General features: G+C 40.3%; 1 pseudogene; it reads right to left on the reverse strand.

Moving 5' to 3' along the window:
• Positions 1-1,337: 1,337 nt before the first annotated feature.
• LOC138037374 (phospholipid-transporting ATPase ID-like) lies at positions 1,338-18,257 on the reverse strand (annotated as a pseudogene).
• Between the last annotated feature and the right edge of the window lie 2,277 nt (positions 18,258-20,534).

A 20,534-nucleotide genomic window follows, 5' to 3' on the forward strand; every position in this document is an offset into this window, starting at 1 on the left:
TATTAACCACTTCTTTTGCTTTTGTGCTTGTCAGCATTGTGATTCGCGATAATTCTCAAGTCTGTTTTTGTATCTCATAGATGTTTAGATTTTCTATTAGATGGCCGCTCAACCTCGTGATCGGGTAAATAGTTCACCCTAAGTCAAAATAGATGCGCCGGTTTCTCAGGAACCCGACAAAGAGGGCTTCCTGACCCGACAGATTTAATGTAACAAAATTTAAAAACCAAAGACGGAAGTTTCTTGGCTAAAAAGTACGTTGTTTTACGCTGAAAACGACGACCGATTAACATTCTTTTCCGTGGATTCATTCCGTTGATACAAGGTGATCATCACGTGCATCTTTATGGTTGCCTAGCACGTGATCAATTTCTTCCTTTTGACAGAAGAACATCATGACCTTTCCCTTGATTTATGAAAGTCAGAGACTGCAGAAATGTTCGTTTTTTTACGATCGATTGTCATTAATCTTTCGATGAGAAATCGATTCAGAGTTATATATAACAAACTATATTTTTTTCTTCATCTGTCTTTTGGCTTATCTTTTACTGTTAACTCCCGGCTTTTATGGCACTTTTTGGTGCAAACGTAAAGCCAAAAAATGTTTTGACCTGGCATCAGATTATAATGAAAAGAAGAGGAATTCTGAAGCGGAAACAACATCTTCAGTCCTTCCTTAGTGTGTGCAATAAACGTTTGCTTAGTGTAACTGCAAGACATGCAGGAAAACGTCCGTCAGAGCAATTTGCAGTTAGTTTTTTTGCAGACTATTTATTTAAAGAAACGAGTGAATTTTACTCAAAAGAGTGTTTTGTTATCTTTAAACTGAATTTATTACCAAAGCTTAAAAAACTAAAAGCCCTCAAAATGGGACAGGACATTATAAAACAATGAAACGTGTGAACGTGTGAGCCAAAGGGCCTCTCAAATGGTCTTAACGACCCCCGACTTGAAAAAAATTGACTGGATCGCTGCAGTTCAATTCGCCCTTGTCACACGGCGGCCATATTGTCCCGGGAGACCAAAAAAGCTTTGTTTTACCACGCCAAGCCCCACCCTCACGGTTTCCACTGCGAGGCTTGGCGTGGTAAAACAAAGCTTTTTTGGTCTCCCGGGACAATATGGCCGCCGTGTGACAAGGGCGAATACTGCCCAACTCGGTACCTTTTATTTTTATGTAACACGTATCACAGGCAGCCCAGTGTACCCTCATGGAGCGTCTAGTTAAGTTCTGTGACACTGCAATGTGCGACACAAGTAACTTCTGTTACCAAATACATTCACCCTTTGTTACAAAGCACTACGTATTAAGGAATAAAGGCATACAAACGAAAAGGTCTTTTCTTTTCCCTTCTTTCAGCGATAAGAATTAATTACAATGCTAAGCCGCTCCCGGCCATCATTAAATATTCGATTAACAGGTTTAAAAACTGACATTCTCAATTAATCTAGACGATAAAATGCCTCTTCTAAACCCTACAAATCGAGCATAATTAGGTACTACGTCTAAAAGGGGTGCTCTTCTAGAAACTAGGTACTACGTCTAAAAGGGGTGCTCTTCTAGAAACGGTAGTTACGTAGGTGCCGAATAAAACGTTAAAACGCGAACAAGTTCTTATGGGAATTAGCCACCACAGCGATAGCTGAAAGAGTTAACGTTTTAAACGACAGGCCTTCAAAAGCGAAACTGATTCGTCGGAAAAATTTGACCCTATTTTACATACAGAGAATTGAAATTTGAGAAACCTAAATACCTAGATATGATACAGTGGCCTACGTTAACCTGTCCCTCAAATATATATAAACAACACCAGATAGTGTTTGCTCCGCGAAGTGATATGCCAAATCTCGAACAGCAATGCATTTCAAGGAACGTTCTTTAATTTAACACAGCGTGTGGTGCGCATGGATCCATCGGCTGCGCCGTACCGGTCCTTTTGAGACTTGCTGGCTCCAGGGGTTGAAGTATTTGAGCTCAATTACAACAAATGTGGTGCTCACACACGTCTTGTCAACTGCGCAAGGTAAGTCGGGACGTTATGCAACAAGGACGTTTGCAAGGACAAGAATGCTAGAAACCTGAAATCTTAGTAAGCAAAGGTACACTGTACGTATTCATTTTTCATTAAGATACATTTCTTTCAGTGTCAGTATTTATTCCTAAGCAACCATGGAAAACCTTGGAGAATAATCGCATATCCATTTATCTGAATGCGACGTTCGCGTAGAGTCTTGTGGTCATCCTTGCTTAATACTGATATCTAAAAGTGTTCGCCAACATTGCTGGAAGCGTTAATGACAGCCGGCATTAACCGTACTGTCATTCTTATTTACAAAGTGACCACTGGTGAGCTCTTGTTACGATTTGCACTCTTGAACTTTTTCCTTAAAAAGGTAGCAGGCGACATGACAATCTTACCAAACCCTTCTTGATGGGCGAACGCATAACTCGAACGCTTGGAACTTCGCCTTCGCGTCAACTGCGGTTTGAATTCTATGGGCGGTGCTCTCGCACCCGGAGTCATGTGCGCCTCTTGTCTCCTAATAGTGTCACTAAGTGTCGGGTACAGTTCGTTATGAAGGAAGTAGTAGGACAACCGAGTTACGACAGTTACAGCCAGCACCAGCAACAGGCAAAACCAAAATGTTACATTTCCATACACTTCGAACTGCATTCCGTAGTAGTGTCCTTGAGGAAAGATATGGAACACGAATTCCGCATAAAAGACGAAGTAAAACACAAAGTAGAAGAGAATGCTTCCCCATACGAAAAAATGATTGATTCCTGTCCAATACTGCGTGAGAAAAGAGATCTACAAAGAAACGAGAGAACATTGCGTTTGAAGTTTATACTGGCAACCATTGGCACCATCTTACCAGTAAACAATCAAAAAATCAGCAATAAAGGAAAACCAACAACAAAATAACTGAAGAGATATGTTTTACGAAGTTGACTTGGGTTTATTCAGGAAAGGCTGACTGCTCCTTTGCAGGAATCGAACCGACGACCTTACGAATACTAGTTCCGATCGTCTACTAATAAAAGTCTTACGAACCTTGTTTTCTCGCTCCGTACTGTAAAATTACGGACCCTTGTTTTTCCCCTACAAGGAAAAACGTGGGCCGTGATTTACGTAACAGTACGGCCCTCGAACTCGGTTACTAAGAGATATTTATCATATGGCACGTACGGCCACGCGCGCGCTTTTAGTATAAAACTATTGGGAAAATCCCCGTATGAGGGCCGTACCCAGGCCCACCTCCGTGAGATGCGATTTTAGAGGATTTCGTCGCTTTTTAATATCCAAGTTATTTACAGCCAGAAAAGCAAATGCAAACAACATATTAGACAAATTTTCTGTGCAAATATTTGTTACTTACTTTGTCCAAACTTCATATTGTGAGTGCGTATGGATAGCGTCAAGAGCCCATATGATAAAACGCTTATTGACTGAGTTTAAGTCGGACGGACGGGAAATATTTGGCCCGAGATCATGGCGTACGTGCGCCATGAGGTAAGCAGTACTGTAGGTGTTCCAAGTGCGAGGTGCGTGCGCCTTCTGATTGGTGCGTTTGCTTAGTGTTTTGGACAGGAAGAAACAAGGAAACGCGATCCACCAGCAAGAATTTCTTTCCCATCGCTTCGCTCACGAGCGAAGGGTTAGCTCCTGGAATAAGGTTGCAATGTTTCACGTGCTGTCATACAATGGAACCGTTACACACCGATATCACGTACCTCAATGTTAACAACGACTACTAAAATAGCAGCGACCACAGTGCCAAAAAAATATACGGAAGAAGTCTCCAGACCGTCACTGGCGATTCCATCGCTGAAAGCACCATAAGATAAGAAGAAGATGGCAATAGATGTTAGGGTGCCGTACAACAAGCTGAGGAAAAATATCTTCTTGTTGAACAACTGATTTGTTTGGCCAGGTATGTATAGACGAGGATACTTGTTGCAGCTTGTATCTGAAACATCCTGAATTGAATTACAAAAAGAAGAAACAGTTTAGGAATGATGAGACAAAAATAACGTTTTTGTCACGAAAATGAAAGATAGAGCTAGCAAAAAATCGTATCTTGTTATTTTCTCCTCCGTAAATAGCTGGCATATCTTCCCCCTCCCCTTCCCCTCCTCCAACATGACCTTTATGAAGGAAAGCTTTTACGGAAGATCGTAGTAATTTCTTACGCCAATCGTTTCGATCTTACTTCTGATTGGTTGGGAGGAGACGCAAGGAAAGAAAGTAAGGAAAACAACAAGTCACCGATGTCCCTCTCTCTCGAAAGGCTATCATTAAATACTTTTAAAATCCTACTTGTGGCTACGTTTAACAAACAGTTACAGACTTGATGTCGTCAAAAGGTAGTCGTGAGTTGTAAGAGACTGTAGTTGTGCCCCAAATCTCTTCTAACATTTCTAACCTGATCAAGGACTGCTAAAAACACTACCGGAGCTGAGGTAAAAAACACGTTATAAAAAGAGATAAACCATGCGTCGTACAGCGTCTGAAAGAGTAAATCCAAAACCTGTTAGAAGCCATAAAAAGTAAACTCTACACGTGCAACGTCATGAATATTGTTTGCCGGATCACGTGACATAATTATCTCAACAGCTGCAAGAACGGCAGAAAATTAAAACAATACCATTTAGAAAAAGGAAAATTCGATTCATGATTAGTTATTTTGGTTAGATCTTTGAACAGAAACGACACTAAACGCACTCAGAAACAAGCCTTGTTACTTTTCATATGCACAAACAAGACAGGGTCACAAAACGAACATGGCCGTTGGAAACCAACGAAAACAGTACGATTTCGAAGTTTCGAATATTGTGGCCTGTTGAGGCTTCGTAGGATCGAAGAGTAGATTTTATTAAACTACCTATTGACCTTATAATGAAATTATACGTCAGCTTACCTGCGCGGAAAATCCAGTATAAAATGCGTACCAAAGTTGACACAGTGTAAATGCAAAATTCTTGTAGAAAAAGTAGTTCAAAAATTTGCTCATTCGAAGGTACGACCAGCGTCCATGTACCAGAAGAAGTTGTTGAAGGTACGTGAATAAAGTATTAAGGAAAGCTCGCTAACGACAAGAACAATAGAAACTGACACTGCTAAGACCTCAAGGACAAAAACAGCCACTTCAACATCAAAGCAACACTTACTTTTCGCCCTTTTTAAAAGCTTTATGCTATGCACGCTTAAGCCGAACACCCTGTAAAGCTGGGTAGTTCAGCAGCTCTCGTAAGCTGACTATTACTGATCTGTATATTGCACCTGCTTTTTCTTGCTTTTTTTCAGGCGTATCTCATTGTTCTTTCGTTTTCGCTTTGAGTAGCAGGCTAGTCACATACGTCACGAGAGCTTCTACAATGCACCAGAATAGTGGTCACAAGGGTTGGAAAACTTTATTCTATATGCATTTTGCCCCTCTCCACCCCTGTGCAATGTTGACAAAACACTTTTGTCTAACAAAAGTCTTCATTTTACCATCTTGCAACATTGAAAGGGGGATTGGGGGTACCGACGCTTATTCTGTAGGCATTACGGTTATGATTTCATGTTTTTGCGCACTTTCAAACACAATTTGTCCATGGTTGTAGAAAGGACCATGTTCTAAACGATAGTGAGATTGCCAAGGATTAATTTGATTCAATTTGGCTAAGAATTTAGAATGATACTGCTACAGATTTTAGTGTAAGCCTTCAAGAATGACTGGCCTAAAGGGAAGTCCCTTAAGAAAAGTTCAAATATTTTTTTCCCAGTCGTTCGCCCCTAACATTATAGCGCCATCATTAGCTAGCGAACTCTAGGGCTCAAACCCCAATCCCCGGTTTCGTTTTCACATGCGTGAATTACTGTAGCGGAAGGGTAAATGGGTCACACCCAGCTCTGTGATTGGCTGATTTTGAGCCACCTTGCCGGTTTCTGTCTTTACCAGTCTCCTGGCTGTCACTGCAAACATGAATGGCGACAGTAAAAAGCGAAACCGTTGATTTGAAGCTGAACTTCAGAGTCCCCGTACTTATGAGAGGCGCAATCGTATGAGTGTCGGAAATCTACACATTTAATCTTGTCCACTGTAGAGGATATTTAAACTGGCCGAATGAGTAATCACTGGCTAGCACGGCTTGCATTCCTTCTTGTCCACTTATTCCAACACCTATATGAGCAGCTGCAAGAAAATGATCAGGAAGAAATTGAGAGGTTCGTTTTGTCGATAAACGACTAGGGAGTGCTCCACCAGCCGACGATAAAAGCGGAAAAATGCTGGCGCCGTTGCGAATTGGTTCTGCTTTTATCTCTGATTCGCTGATAGAGCATTTTTCAAATGACTGTCAAAAGTAAATTGCTATGCTTAGTGATTGGTTTAAAAACCTCGCGCCAGTTTACAACAAATGAACCAATCACGACTTCCCCGCGTGATTTTTCCCGCGATTTTAGCAAGTTACACGCAATCGCTACGAATTTGGATTGGTTCGTGGCGCTGTTTGCACCTGCTGTAATTGGTCGAAGTAATTACTTTGGTTCTTATTTTACGACACTCAATTGAAACACTCTAAATACGACGCGAGGATTTTTAAGCCAAAAGCAAAGGTCACTCTTTCTTGGTATTGCATTCGTAGTAATTTGGAAGTAAATCCCCTCTGAAAGGGCTGCAATACTCAACAATAAAATAACCAAAGCGAGTTAAAAAGCAAAACTTCAAGGAACGCAGCGGGTTCGTAAAAGCAAAATACCAAGAATGAGACAGCCTTTCCGCAATTTTTATTTAAAGAGGCTCGAAAGGGTTTTCAGCTGATCGCGATCAGCTTATGATTCAAAATGGTCACCAGAAATAAACAAATACCACTAATTTCGCTCAGCCTTTCTTCTAATATATATATATATATATATATATATAAATAGAGATCTTCTATTCACGAAAACTACGAAAATTCTACACAAATTGTTTAATGGTCACTTAAATCCGTTTGTGTTAGCCTGTAGTTCCACTCGCGCGCGGACTCGAACGAGCGGGTGACGCATGCGTAAATGCTGATCTTGTAAGCCCCTCATTTATCCTCATTTTGCAACTTTACTCGTTCATATCTCTACTTCCGGACGGTAGATTTTTTTGCATGTTAGCTTGGATTAATTTAAAGCGTTTGTCTTTCAAATTCCAAACAAATTCTGTAGGTGACAAAAAAAAATTAGAGACACATTTGTAAAAAAACTGATTTTTCTGAAAAACTGGCCTACAGATTTTGTTGAATTTTAAGCTGGCTCAAAACAGTTTCAACGCTTCCAAGTAACGCTCTTATTAGAGGGATCGGCACTACAATGCTGTATCATGTATTAGCAATATTGCAGTACCAAATGAGACACGGATTATTACTGAACAAAATGCCTTCATTATTGTGACGTAACATGTCACCGTGGCAACGGTTAAGCCCCGTAAAAACACCCTTTAATTTGTCTTTAGCTTTGTATATCTCAAAAACGAACTTGGTGACCCCCATTTTTTATTTCTGAAAAATAATCAGAAGGGCAAGATGAAACTTTCTGCAAAGTTTAAAAAAATTGTGTACAGCGGATTCAGAGCCACCTTACGTCTCAGTGTGATTTTTTTAAGGTGGCTCTGATTCTGTGGTACAGATTTTTTTTCTAACTTAGCCAAAAGTTTCATTTTGGCCTTCTGATCACTTCTCAGCAGTAAAAAAACAGGGGGGGGGGGGGGGGATCACCGAGTTCGTTTTTGAAATATGAGACTCTAAACTCAAAATATAGGGTGTCTTTGCTGGGCTCTCCCGTTGCCAAGGTAACTTATTACAACACACCAATGACCACATCTTGTTTGGAAAAAATCGGTGTTTCATATTGTACCATAAGATTGCTGTTACGTGATACAGTGTTGTAGCGTCATCCATTCTTAGAGAGTGTCTTCGAGGCGTTGAAACTGTTTTGAGCCATCTTAAATATTTTAGAGATAATTTCTAACATTATCTGGTAATGCGGAATGGGAAGATTTCACCGTCCCGTTTTTCAAAAAAGACAATATATCTTGATTTTAAGGCTAAAAGAAATGCCTTATATCGGCGCCAAGGTAACGTAATTTTGGAGGAAGATGTGATGTGAGAAATGTACGATGGGTACTTAATACCCTGGCCAAATTTCGTCTTGATATGATCACCCTAACGGTATCTAAGGACAGAATATGTTTACTTGTTTGAAAAAGGGAGAAACTATTTCGAGCCTCCTTAACCAGTACAGTACACCCCTATCAACAGGGAATTCAAGAAACGACGACTGCTACAACAACGACAACGCCAAAAAGCAGTAATATTATTGGTTAAAAGAGGAAAAAATGATCGTGCTGCACGTGCGGCACGCATTTTTGTACATTTCTCTCTCGTACTCGTCAAAACAACAACGTAAAATGACCAATTTTCAGGTTTTGACGACAACGTGGACAAACAACAGTGAACGTTTCCTTCTCTCTCTTTGCTTCAAATCTGCACATACCAATCTAGCTGTAGCATATTTCGCCCATATTGTGCAACATAAACAAGATGGAAACATCGTGAAACACTTAGAATAGCTAATAGTGATAGTTTGAAGTGACGTTTTCGTCGCCGTAACCATCGTGGCTTCTTAAACTTCCTATTCTTGGTTTTCATCCACGTGATGAGACGGCCATGTTGGTGTAGAAATCAATAGAAAGTGGCCTCACAAGTTTTGCATAATAATGCAATCAAATTCCCAAAAGACATTTTACTGCATTGTTCTGTACATCAACATGGCCGCCGTGACGTCAGATGAAAACCCTCAATTAGCCTAGCGGACGTTAAACATTCTAGCCCTAGATGACTGCTTTACTTCAAAGATACCTTTAATCATGCTGACATCATTTGCTCCGTCTCCAATGGCTAAAGTCACAGCGTTTAGATTGTTCTTGACCAATTGCACAACCAACGCCTACAAAACAATTTTCCTAATGAAAACTGAATCCCAACCCGTTTTCACAAAGTTCACAAGGTTGTTTGACTCTTTGAGTACAACTTAATTAAAAGCTAATAAGGTTTATTTTCCAGTGATGTCGTCGGTCATCATCACGCACAAGATGACACCGCCTTTTTAATCGATCAATGAAATCTAGAATCTGGCTCCTTCGTACTTTTCTGAAGGACCGCTTAATGAAGCGTGTTTCCTACTACAAGGCCTTTCATACGTTAAAAGTTCGGAGTGAAACACTCTAGATATTTTTTCTCTTGATGAAACTCAGTCGGGAATACTGGTAACAATACTAATGCTCAGACAGGAGCCAAACTGATGGCCTCTCGATTTCTAGTTTGCATTCTCTACAACATGGGATAAGCGAACTACATATTGCGAAAGCTCACATTCTAAAAAACGTTTATTAATTTTGTGAAGGTGACGGCCAACCGAAGCGCAGTATTCAGGTTAATTTGTATACCCACATAAAGCTCAATATATTTCAAATGTTTTCCTGATTAGAACTTCCGTATCTAAATTGCAAAAGGACCATTCTATAATGCACTTTATTATTCCACTATTACGTAATTTTACCATATTTGGACAAGATGACGCACAAAATATGAGACGGTAATACACCGACCGGTAATTGAGCGGTTTAGAACAGAGCAAATACGAACGGAACGGGAGTTTTTCAAAGAAAGAAATTGATTTCAACAGGGAGCAAAGCTTGAGAATTTAGCTTGTCATTCGTCATTTAGTTTACCAAATGAAATAAAGGTCATTTGGCTGGCTTTTTGTGCTATTTACATCGTTCGCACGTGCCCTGAAGGACAGATGATGCTTTTCTTTTAAAAATACTCTTACCAAATAAAATTGAAGCAAAATAACACCTTTTTTGTAGTGGAATAATAAATCTCTTATTCGATGGTGTAAATATAAAACTCGAGGACATTTTGCTCATTGCTCGTATTTTCCTCGCCCCTGCGGGGCTCAAAAAAATACTACGCAACTCGCAAAATATCCGCGCGTGTTATATGTTAAACCATGGAATAAGATGTATATACGGGGCCCAATTGTTCAAAAACTGATTAATACTAATCCGCTATTATGCACCACTGAATCGAAGTTTGAATCTTGTCCGTCAAAAAAAACAAAAAAACAAAAACATCACAATGTTGTTTTATGCTTCAGGAAAACAGAAGTCTAAGGGCGCTTTCCATTTGACAGAACTGACCGGCGAGACCGGCGATTAAAAAGGACTAACTCTACAATGCCTTCAAATTAACACACTTCGAGGATTATATACACTTTTCCAGAAGAATTCGAGGGATTATCATGCAAGTGTTTCCTCAAATGTTTGCATTTCTTTTGCAAACTGACGGGTGTTTCCAGTTATCCAGAATTAGCTTAATAGGACTTTGAACAACTATACCAAGAATACTATTCTACCAGATCGGACGTTCACTCAACAAGTGAGATCCAATACTCCCGGAAGATCTGTATGGTCTTTACGATGGCTCTGCTATATGAGATCTCCAGCTCATTTTGTGTCTATCATTTTATTAAGCACGGTCAAAAAATAAAACGATGAAATACCTTTTGAAGAGGTGTGACTCGACAACAAATCACTGCCTTACAAAGGCACGCAAGCGACAAGAATTCCTGCTCCAAACTTTCATGGAGTGCAAATGCCTATAACACCAAATTAAGACAAAAAAAGTAACGTCAAAGAATTAAAGAAGATCATCATTCGTGTCCACAACTTCACACGTGTGCTATAAGAACTGAACTGAAGTTAAAGTTTACGAGAGAGATGTCTCGAATATCCGCGGCTGCGCAAATAGAATGTTTACATTTCATAGCTTTCACAGGAAAGCTGAATGCGCAATGTGCGGAGATAATGAATCGGAGTGAGATCCACTTACCAGACTTTTTCCAGGAATCACAAGCCCGAAGGTCGAGGATTCTGCTCCCTTTTTTGTCTACAGTACACAAAAATAAAGAAATCCACGTTAGCAAACGAAGAAAAAAGTCTGCCTCGCGGACATGGGCGTGTCCTATATAGTTGTAGCGGCACCTGGCCGCCTATATGTTTTCAACCCAGAAACATTCTAAAAAGTTATTATTTTGTTGTTGATTTTAAACTTTAATTTAAATCTCACCAATGAGTTCTAAGAACGACTCTCGCAATGGGTCTGCTAAACTAATCAGTTGAAACACATTAAAGATGGGACACTATTATACTCTTTAACACTGTTAAGTCTGATTGCACATTTTGGTCACGCGGTAGGGGTGACCGAAGTAGTCAGAGGCTTCAAACACTGTCGCGAGGCAGAAAATTTGCTTGCTGGCTGAGCATCTTTTTGTACACAAAAATTTGGTTTCATTGACGAAGGGCTCTGACGACGATTCGCGCTCATGAAGGGCTAACGCTCGAAACGTCAGCTAACAACAAATCTTTCTTACGGTTTACTTTTATTACCGCGCACCAGTGCCTCAATTGGTTGAGCACCGGGCTGCCAGGCGGGAAGCCGTGAGTTGAACTCCGGCAGGACCAAAACTCAGGGTCTTTAAATAACTGAGGAGAAAGTACTGCCTTTGTAATGACATCTGCACATAGTTACTTAGACTCTCTCGTCTTCCCAGATAAGGACTCTAAACCGTAGGCCCCGTCTCACAACCCTTCGATTTCCATAACCCTATGGGACGTAAAAGAACCCACACTCTATTCGCAAAGAGCATGGCATGGAGTTCCCGGTGTTGTGGTCTGTGTTATGTGGGTATATCATCGTTGGGAGGGTAAATGCTCAGAGGTATTAACTACACCAAGCTACTCTAAAATCCAAGGGTAAAGAAAGATATGATACAATGATGTTCATTTCTGATACGGGGGGGGGGGGGGGGGAGTATCGTATTCGCACTTGTTGACCTGGTTTTTCTGAGAAGATATAATCTAAGTGATGCCATCCACAGAAGGTGTATGCCTTTGGCTCTACGCACTTTAATTTATCATAAACCGGCTTCGCTTCCGACCCTCAAGTTTAGGTAGTGGTTTACGTCAACTTTTTATTTCTCACCGCAAGGGGACGGGCAATTTCGTTTTACTAGTTTCACTTTCGAACGAATTATTTTTACCTCTGCTGGTGCTGATAATTCCCCGTCAAGTGTCGTTTTGTACGATATGACCTCAACCTCGACATCCTTGAGGCTTTTGTCTTTATGGTTAACCTTGGACACGGACGACCCTGGGTTTTCACCCAAAACTTTGACTTTACAATCGTGTATAGCTTGTTGCACACTCTCTAGTGATTCGCCATCTATAACAAACACCTCCGTCATGTCATCTGTCAGTAAATGACACGAATATCCAATATTGATGGCTGTCTCTGTGAAATAGAGTGACATCAAGAGATCAACAATTCAGGCTTTAAAGCAATGCTATGCACATCGCTCATTAATCAATCTACACCCCACACCCCTCCCAAAGATAGATAAATAAATAAATAAATTGAAGATGCAATTGATAATACTGACCTACTTTGTCTCCAGTGAGTACCCAAATCTTGATATCTGCCTGTTAGTAAAAAAAATTTGTCCGACTTAGTTTACTTGAGCTAAGGTACAAAATTTGTACGGGGGCAATCACCAACTCGGACGCAATTTCCACCCGTCCCCCTACCCAAGAAAAGGCTGTCCGGAAAACAAACTAAATACTCTTTTTTTTTAAACTTAAGTGAAATAACCACTACAAGAGGAAACAAAATCGCTTTAATGCAAAACCACTTTTAATTTACTTACGTCGTACAGTCGCCACATTATTATTTTTTAATTCCTTGCTCTGCGAGCGGAAAAGCTGGGTCTATCTTGCTCGCCTTGGGTTAGTCGCTTTGTTTCGCAAAACATTGAAATTTCGCGACATAGTTCATCCTTGATCATGTTTGCTGAATATTGAATAGCCTGCAAGTAGACTCTTCTCTTCCGTTGAAAATGGGGCGCGGGCGAAATATAAGGGCTTGGTTACTAAGAAACTAGTAACCAAGCCCCTATATTTCAACCGCGCGCCATTTCAACGGAAGACGATATTGAAGGGCGTTACCTCGGCTAAAGTGGCGATGGTATCCGGAACATCGTCTTGAAGTTTGTCTTCTATTGCTGTCGCACCAAGCAACATTAAGTTCTGCTCAATGTCCTCATACACCTGCACATAGACATTTTGCTTTTAGCTCAGAGCTCTGACAATTGAAAGAAAGTAAACAACAACAACAACAACCATCCATTTATTTGCCAAATTAGAAAACGTTTCTACAACAGAGTAAATAACTTTGATCAGGCAAAAAACCACTCAGAATAGTTAAAAACTAAACGAGCTGAGTAGTTTCAATAAATTATTGCTTGCATTTTCTGAGTTGTAACACACACTAATAGAATAGACAAGAGGATAAATAATGAAATAATGAAATAAATAAATCTATCTAACAAAAATACATTTAGAGAAAAAAAACCAAACAAACAAAAAGAAAAAAAAAACAACCAAAAAGCTGGTACCAGATAGAAGTATAGTATTTATCAATTCTTGAGTTTAAACAGTAATAAGCTAAGAATAAATTGACAAATACCAAGCTAGCGTTAAACATAGGTAGATAAGAATTTTTCCATCATTGCTTGTCTAAATAAATGCAAAAAACGATATTTTTAAATCTTAATCCAGATTATTCCAAACAGAAGGACCAGAGAAATGTACATTAAATTTACCGTAATTAGTTCTAACCTGACCGATATAATAAGTTGATTTTGATACTAGCCTGGTATCATAATTGTGTTTAGATGATATAGGTGAAAAGAAGTTGTCAAAAGCCTTCGGTAGTAAATGATGATGATACTGAAACATGAAAAGGGCAGTATGAATAGTCACAAGATCCATTAATTTGATTAATCCTAGCTGTGAAAACAGAGGGCTAGAGTGAGCATCTCGATTAGAAAATGTTATGTAAATCTGTTTTTCAATTTTAAGAAAAACACGACACTCCTGAGTTTTACAACAGACATGTTTCGGCAGTTGCCTCTGCCATCTTCAGTGTGAAATGACCAATAAATTACAGTGAAATATAAATACTAGAGAAATGACAATAATAATAATGACAATAATTAATACTATGACAATAGTAATTCAAAGTTAAACAGAAAGTTTTAAATTAACATGTTTGACCTGTGCGTTAAGTGTTGGTTTGTCCCAAAATAAATCTCTTTGCATGGAAAAAAAAGACAATTACTTACTTTCTGAATCAGCTCTTCCCTGTCCTCCATGGCCAAACTGAACATGAAAATAAAAACAAATTAAGGAGGAATAAAATACTATAAAACAAAGAGTCAAGACGTTTAACAAATCGAAAGTGGTTCAGCGTTGTCTGTACTCTTACCAACAACGATATTCGTCATCACAGTGGCCAAAATGTTGTGGACTCAAAAGGCGTGGCCGAGTGAATCTACAACAAATTTTGACCACTGTGATGACGAATACCGTTGTCCATACGAGTAGAGACAACGCTGAACCACATTCGATTTGTTTTTTGCCACAATATTCAACGTCAAAGAAAATTAACAAATCGAAAGGGGTTCAGCGTTGTCTGTATTCTTATCGAAAACGATATTCGTCATCACAGTGGTCAAAATGTTGTGGACTAACGAGGCGCAGGCCATGTAATATCGCCATTTAAAAGCCACTAAGTTGTGACTACACCTTAGAAAAGTGCATAACATATAGTTTTTCTTTCCAACAAATCATTTGATTTAGAGTGTGCTAAAAAGCCCTTTTCGCAAGATACAGATTTCAGAAGTAATTATCATATAGCAGCCTCTGAATCCGATCTTGCAGGCAAATGTATTTCTCTTTAACTTTTGGTCAATATTGTCCAAGTTTTCTTCAATAGACCTAATCGGCTAACTCAATGTTGTACCCAATTCAAACCCTTTGGGAATAAAACGTTTTGTTCCAGGTATTTCCATATCATTTATAGTGTGACGCGCCTTACCGTGACCACCAAACAAAGAATTTTACAAATTGTCCGCCAATCAGGATATGTAAATTTGATGACAGTCACGCCTCCTTGCAAAGTTCATGCAGTTGTAAGTTGAACACCGTTGCATGGGTTGTTGAGTTGACGTATTTACACGTAATTGTCAAATGTGAAAGTTTGTTGGGTGGCATTATCATGCAAATACAATACAAAAAGAATCTTAGTCCCGGGAGATTTGAATTGGGTACAACATTGAGCTAGCCGATTAGGTCTATTATCGTCCAATTAATTTAAGCAAATTGGATACTCCCTAATAACCAATCAAATGCCAAGGAATACAATGGAGCTGAGTACTGGCCAATCGGCATCAATAATGTCATGGCAGTGAAAAGCAGTCCTTGGTGTGATAACGGAGGACTTTACCAACTTCTGCCTTCAGAGACAGCTATATAATTAATGAGTAACAGGACTATGCTTGTCCAATTTGAAAACAATTGGACTCAAAAAAATACTTGACTGCCTCTCTATGGCGAAATTCAAATTTTGCTCGTCCAATATAACCATGATCAGTTTCAAACGTGGCGGCAAGAAGTGTTATCACATATGCCAATTGTTCTTATTATCGACGGCGAAAGTTACCTTGCCTCTTTGTACTTTGCTTCCCATTCACTGTACATATCAGGAGGTATCTCCTTATAAGCTATGACCAACGTCCGTAGACCTTCTGCTGCAAACATCTAAAAAGAGTGAAAACAACTGCAATTGATCTGGCTAGCGTGCGCTGGTACAGAAGGAAGATGAATCCATCTTTACAATGAAATTGAAAACTCACGTTCAAATGTTGCATCGTTTTCGTCATCAGTGCCTTACATGAATGGTCGAGGAGGTCGTAAACGATTGTGTCTGTTGAAAACAAGCGACAGCCAGTAAGTAAGCTTTCTGTATCCCTCAGATAACAGCCGCTTATTCGAAGTCGATTCAGTGACGCGCGTACCCTTAAGTACGCGCTGTTGGTTCCTTCTCGCTTGATTTACTTTCAACGTGAAAACGTTTTTGAAACATATTACCACCCTCGTTTTCAGACTCTTAAGTTACCGTGCCTCTCGCAAACCCTTACGTAAACCCTCCACATTTCACGGCTGACCTACTCTAGCCTGCGAACAAGCTCTTCGCTGGTTCATTCGAAGATTTTTGCTTCGATTTGCTCTCGAACGGTGCGCGCCCAAGGCTAAGCCGCTGAAGGTGAGGAAAGACAATTAAGGAGGTTCAGGAAGGAAGACGCCAACGAGAAAAATAACAACAAAAAACAATTAATGAGCAAAAAACGATGGCTCTGCACGTTCTACCAGCGAATTTTACATTTTGGTACATTTTCGTGCCCTTAAATAACCGCAAAGAAAGGTTTCTTTTTACCACCACAGACATCTGAAAGTAACTATCATTAAAATGATTTTGAGAGGCACGAATACTTACAGCCTTGAAATGAGGGTTTCTTTTCTCAACGACGACGGGAAACGACTAAATTAATTTGAGGTTATACGGAGGATGTCGTCAGAACTTGCAACGAAACATTTTTTTAATTCTCCCATTAAACTTTCCACGCCGTTGATTCCAGTTTAAATTCTGGAAAGGTCTGTATCTACACCCAGAATAACTCAGAATAATCACGAAGTGATCATAAAATGCGAAGTTACATTTTCAAATGATCATCTCGTTGACAACGACCTTACTTAAGCTCCCTCACCTTTCCAATCTCGCCAATCTAGCAAATTTCGTGCTAAAATGGTAACGGATTCAAACCATGCGGCTTCGCCGTTTACACGACAGATGAACCGGATCGTTTTACAAACGCTCCACCTTTGGCAGCGTTTTCAAATTGACCCGCTTTCGGTAACAGTCTCGATCGGTGTGGCATAAACAGAAGGAGTAACCGCTTCGAAGACGACGGGGTTACAAATGAAAGCGCGTTCGTGTAAATGCTGTCTAAGAAGGCTAGGGTTGACCAATCATTTAATCAATCAAACACAATCTTAATTACGCGTCTTGGCGTTCTGGCGTAGCCAAACTCTCGCAACATCTTGCAACATTGTTGGGCACAACATGTTGCATACGATGGCCACCCTGTGGCGATATGTTGCTACATGTTGGATGATGTTGGATCAAATTTGAAAACGGTCAAAGTTTTCGTGCCACATTTTGGACGTTGCACGATGTTGTACTCGTTTGGCCACGTTCACGCAACATTGTTGCACTAGGGCATGCGAGCTAGGACAACTTGTTGCGCGCCAGGGGCCTGGTACACATAAACATCGACATGTTGCGTTGAAAATGTTGAAAGAGTTGCGTGCGTTGGTCAGCCCGTTCAAGAAATGTCGTCTACATCATGCAACATTGTTGCAAGATGTTCCATTGAAATGTTGGGCCAGGACTTTATGGCGCTAATTGGGGGACGCATTTCAGCACAGTCCACATCACCGGAAACTCCTTGCCCTGCTCTTATCGAATGTGTGGGATCTTTAACGTCCCACAGAACGTGACCAAGGCCGGGCTGTGAGACGGGGCCTACGGTTTACAAAGGTTATCCGAGGAAAGGATAAGGACTTGGATAAAGACTAAAGGACAAGAACTACTAAGGACCAGTAAGTTATCAGTACGACGATATTGTGAATAAGCATGATTTCTTTGCGATGGATAGAAAAAAGAGGTAAAGAGATGACGTTAGGGTAAGAACCACCATCTCCACTCACCAGCTCCTTTACAGTAGAGTTAATTTGATTCTCCCGTCGTACGATAACCTGAGACCAAGACAAGTTTGTTGCTATTACTAAACATAAATATATCTTATGTTTGTGATACTCATTATTACTTCTCCTTTTAAATTTATTCTTTTACCTAATGTGTCTACTTAGTTACTTATTACTTAATGTAATTATATATTTGGCAAATTTTAAATAAATAAATAATATAGAAAATGAACGATTCAGTTAGTAGCACTGAGAGCAAGCATCCGGAATTCGCCCTTGTCACACGGCGGCCATATTGTCCCGAGAGACCAAAAACGCTTTGTTTTACCACGCCAAGCCTCACCCCCATGGATTCCACTGCGAGGCTTGGCGTGGTAAAACAAAGCTTTTTTGGTCTCCCGGGACAATATGGCCGCCGTGTGACAGGGCGAAGAAGGGGTCAACTCGTGACAGATGTTCTCAGTTGATTTACTGGTTACAGCCGTAAAGTCAGTAAAATCAACCAGTGTCATGGAGTATATCTATTCTACCTACTTCATACTTCAATATATTCTTTCAAACGTACTAAAGTTTAGCTTTCCCCTCTTACAGTAACTGATAGGAATAATTACAACACGAAGACGCGCTGCAAAAGGCGTGGTGCCTTAGGCACATGTTGATTGATGTTGTAGCATACAGAGCTCTGTGATCATTTGTGCAACAAAAAAAGCCCCTAATGGCACTATGTCCGTAGCACGTTATGAGAAGTCATGTGTAGTGATTTTGCTTTGCCCCCCCCCCCCCCCCCCGTCTCTTTTTCTCGCGCTGGAAGTATCTTTTCGGTTCCGTCTCTTTTTTGCTGTTTGTTGATAGCCATCTTGGATAACCTATAAAGGGGGTAGTTTCTAAAGAAGCTGTGGTGCTGCGGTCGTTGGGGAAGTAGTACACCACCAATAGCGTCGCTAAAAACTACACAAAACCCATAATTCCTCGATTCGTTCTGACGAAGGGCTAGCGTTCGAAAGGTCAGCTTTTAGATCCCTGTACGGTGGTCAATTTACATTATCAACTCCGTTGATAAAACAAAATCTTGGATAATCAGTTGTACTTCAATGAATTGGAACAAAAGCAAGCGTCTTCGTGTTTAAGTCAGTTACTCATTGGCTTATCTGCTAAACCCGAAGGAATGACATTTAAAGTATTCCTAGAGCGCAGTTTAATTTGGATCTATGGCTGACCGATGCGAAAACGGTATTGTACAAAGGAAGTATATCAGAAGCCCATGAATTGGAGCATACAACTTCACTATATTTATGGAACGACGTTTTTATACACCGATTCACTTTTAATTTTACCGCGAAATCAGACTTCAGACCTAAGTCTGAAATAAGAGGTTTTTTACCACATTTTGACCACTGTGATGACGAATATCGTTGTCGATAAGAGTACAGACAACGCTGAACCACTCTCGATTTGTTTTTTATCACAATATCCGACGCCAAGAAAGTTTTATTTCAGAGAGCGACCAAAATCATGACACAAAGAAAGAGCAGCGGTGTCTATAACTTTCTCGCAATATGATTGGTTTATTTCCCAAAATGAGCGTTCCTGATTGGCTATTACATTGCGTGACAAATTGACGCGAGCATGACGCGAGCAGCGTCGTCTAGACTCTTATAGACAACAGCAAATTAGCCAATCACATTGCGAGATACAAGCAATTGTGGTAAAAAATAGCTTGATACGGTGAAAATGCCGTCACATAGACCAAGTATTGGAGTTGTAGGCTCCCGGTACTATAAAATAAATTCGTGAAGTGAGACAATGATAAAATCGCTTCTTGAAACGTCATTAAACAGGGGGAGGGTTGGTGATCCCGGGATCGATTCCACGAGTGGCTGAGCGTATTGCTTCTCAACTCCACAGCCCACAACCAATATGTAAAGGTGTCATCTAAAACAAAACATTTGATTTGATTTGGTTTGATTGTAGCACAAAGCATGAAGAGTGTTGTCCAATACTCCGACATAATGAGATTCATGATGCATCACAATAGACATCAAAAAGTGTCCCCTAACCCTAATCCTTAAGAAATAGTAACAGTTTTGACGCTTTTGCGAGACATAAAGAGCGGGACACTTTGTGACACTTTATGATGTCTATTGGGACGTACCAGGAATCTCATTATGTCGGAGTATTGGCCAGTTTTCAGCAGCAGGGCCATAATAGCAACTGAAATAGTACCGCAATAGCATACAGCATGGAACGAGGTTAGTATAGCAAGATGTTCTAATACACGATGGAAACCAATGCCAGCTGGGAAAAAAGCAATGCCACAAAGATATCGGTACTTATTTCAATTAAGCAAGTGTGTTACTTACCGACATTCGCTTTCGTACATTGTTGAAATCCAGAATGGCTAACATCTCGTACATTTCTACAGATATTGAGAATACAATTTGAAAAAACTCAAGAACATGGTCAAGGTAACGTAGCTTCTAGCCTGTCCTGTTTTCCTTGGAAAGGTAATAGTTTCGAGGCCGCGACAATCCACGCTGATGACGGTTTTCAGGCTCGCACGATTCACGAGGTGAATCTGGGGCTGGCTAACTCATGGGAAAATACTAGTTAAACCTCGAAACTGGTGTTACACATTCCCACTTCTGCATTCTTTCTCTGAGGATTTTGTGACAGAAAACAGAGCCGTTTGTGGGGTGGGTTGTCTGCACATTGGTCAGGGCGGCGACGAAAATGAAAAGCTGATGGTTGCCCTTCGGGCAAGCTATTAATGAGGATACTAGCCCGAAGGT

The sequence above is a fragment of the Montipora capricornis genome, chromosome 2, assembly GCF_036669925.1.
Source record: "Montipora capricornis isolate CH-2021 chromosome 2, ASM3666992v2, whole genome shotgun sequence".
Lineage (NCBI taxonomy): Eukaryota > Metazoa > Cnidaria > Anthozoa > Scleractinia > Acroporidae > Montipora > Montipora capricornis.